The following is a 3,240-nucleotide window of genomic DNA, read 5'->3' on the forward strand; positions in this document are numbered from 1 at the left end:
GAGACTCTTACCAGGAGGACTTTGAGTTGGATGCGCAAACGCGGTACCGTGAATACGCATGCAGCTGCGGCTTCCAAACATTTGATCGCTTGCCCGTACGTGCGTGCCGCTATGTGCATGTCACGTACGTAACTTTGGGGACTTTGGGGAAATATATGTGCTGTATGAACTTTTGGGAGGTGAACGGTACTTTGGGCTGTGGGATTGAGTGTGTTGTGCAGGTGTTTGAGTTGTATTGGCGGGTTATATGGACGGGAGGGGGGAGGTGTTTGTTATGCGGGATTAATTTGTGGCATATTAAATATAAGCCTGGTTGTGTTGTGGCTAATAGAGTATATACATGTCTTGTGTTTATTTACTGTTTTAGTCATTCCCATCTGAATATCAGGTCCCACCCGCCTCTCTCAGCATCTTCCCTATCTGAATTGCTCCCACTGCCCTCTAGTCCTTCACTCTCACTTTCCTCATCCACGAATCTTTCATCCTCGCTCAAATTAATGGGGAAATCGTCGCTTTCTGGGTCCGAATCGCTCTCGCTGCTGGTGGCCATGATTGTAAACAATGTGCGGATGTGAGGAGCTCCACAACCTGTGACGTCACGCGCATATCGTCTGCTACTTCCGGTACAGGCAAGGCTTTTTTATCAGCAACCAAAAGTTGCGAACTTTATCGTCGATGTTCTCTACTAAATCCTTTCAGCAAAAATATGGCAATATCGCGAAATGATCAAGTATGACACATAGAATGGACCTGCTATCCCCGTTTAAATAAGAAAATCGCATTTCAGAAACCTTTAAAAATGATGTTAAATCGAAAAGTACTGAACAGGTTTCCTTACATTTATTTTAACATTAACTACTGCAATCCGTCATAGTTCATGTTCAAGACTGGCTTTATCATTTTTTTTTTTTTTTACAATTCACCAAAGGCCGCTATGTATTCCCATTCGACCTTGGAATTTGGGAGATGCGGAGGTTGAGGTGGGCGGGGTTGGGGGGGGGGGGGGGGGGGTATATTGTAGTGTCCCGGAAGAGTTAGTGCTGCAAGGGGTTCTGGGTATTTGTTCTGTTGTGTTACGGTGCGGATGTTCTCCCGAAATGAGTGGCCCATATTTGTAACAGTGTTAAAGTTGTTTATACGGCCACACTCAGTGTGACCTGTATGGCTGTTGACCAAGTATGAATTGCATTCACTTGTGTGTGTGAAAAGCCGTAGATATTATGTGATTGGGCCGGCACGCAAATGCAGTGCCTTAAAGGCACGTCCCCAATATTGTTGGCTGGGTGGAAATCGGGAGAATGGTTGCCCCGGGAGATTTTCAAGAGGGGCACTGAAATTCGTGAGTCTCCCGGGAAAATCTGGAGGGTTGGCAAGTATGACTGGGAGACGCAACTGCTCTGTACTTCGCCCTACGTCCGTGTATTACTCCGTACAGCGGCGTTTTAAAAAGTCATACATTTTACTTTTTGAAACCGATACCGATCATTTCCGATATTACATTTTAAAGCATTTATCGGCCGATAATATCGGCAGTCTGATATTATCGGACATCTCTAGTTTTACATTTAAAAATAAAATAAAATATGACTCCTTTAATGCGCCCTATAATCCGGTGCGCCTAATACAGGGGTCGGCAACCCGCGGCTCTAGAGCCGCATGCGGCTCTTTAGCGCCGCCCTAGTGGCTCTCTGGAGCTTTTTCAGAAATGTATGAAAAATGGAAAAAGATGAGGGGAAAACAATCTATTTTTTGTTTTAATATGGTTTCTGTAGGAGGACAAACATGACACAAACCTCCCTAATTGTTATAAAGCACACTGTTTATATTAAACATGCTTCACTGATTCGAGTATTTGGCGAGCCCCGTTTTGTCCTACTAATTTTGGCGGTCCTTGAACTCACCGTAGTTTGTTTACATGTATAACTTTCTAGGACGTGTTTTATGCCACTTCTTTTTCTGTCTCATTTTGTCCACTAAACTTTTAAGGTTGTGCATGAAAGGTGACTTTTGTTGATGTTATTGACTTGTTGGAGTGCTAATCAGACATATTTGGTCACTGCATGACTGCAAGCTAATCGATGCTAACATGCTATTTAGGCTAGCTATATGTACATATTGCATCATAATGCCTCATTTGTGTCTGTCCAGAGTCGGGACCCGGGGTGGACCGCTCGCCTGTGCATCGGCTGGGAACATCTCTGCGCTGCTGACCCGTCTCCGCTCGGGATGGTGTCCTGCTGGCCCCACTATGGACTGGACTCTTACTATTATGTTGGATCCACTATGGACTGGACTCTCACAATATTATGTCAGACCCACTCGACATCCATTGCTTTCGGTCTCCCCTAGAGGGGGGGGGTTACCCACATATGCGGTCCTCTCCAAGGTTTCTCATAGTCATTCACATCGACGTCCCACTGGGGTGAGTTTTTCCTTGCCCGTATGTGGGCTTTGTACCGGGGATGTCGTTGTGGCTTGTGCAGCCCTTTGAGACACTTGTGATTTAGGGCTATATAAATAAAGATTGATTGATTGATTGATTGTAGCTATATTTGAGCTCATTTAGTTTCCTTTAAGTCCTCTTAATTCAATTTATATCTCATGACACACTATCTGTATGTAATATGGCTTTTAATTTTTTGCGGCTCCAGACAGATTTTTTTTTGTATTTTTGGTCCAATATGGCTCTTTCAACATTTTGGGTTGCCGACCCCTGGCCTAATATATGAAAAAAAGATCAAAAATAGACCACTCATACACAGTGCGCCCTATAATCCGATGCGCCCTATGGTCCGGAAAATACGGTAATATTTTTACAGCAGTTTTAGGGAAGTGGCTATTTTTTCCCCCAATTTATTTGACAAAAATGATGTATGAAAATGGGTGTTTGGGGGTTTCATCACATTGGTCGACCTCCCACCCACCGCACACTTTTGACTGCTTTCATCCGCAGCATCTTTGAGGTGGTCTGCCTTCAGATATGCTAATGACTTCATCAACGTCGGCCTTGAAATGAGCGCTTTGCAGCGCTGCGACTCGCCAGCGTTATTAACCTTGCAAGCAAGGACTGCAGCAAAACTGAAGTCTTTTCTGCACCGACCATGTGACAGGCCTCCGAGCACTGTATACTGCACGGAACAGTCCATTGACTCACGGCGCAAAGCAGCGGTCAGTGATATAACGCCGCACTTGAGCACAAGGCGGACACAATAGCAGCAGCACATAATGCGTATTGACTAT

This window comes from Nerophis lumbriciformis, linkage group LG19 (genome assembly GCF_033978685.3).
Source record: "Nerophis lumbriciformis linkage group LG19, RoL_Nlum_v2.1, whole genome shotgun sequence".
Classification (NCBI taxonomy): domain Eukaryota; kingdom Metazoa; phylum Chordata; class Actinopteri; order Syngnathiformes; family Syngnathidae; genus Nerophis; species Nerophis lumbriciformis.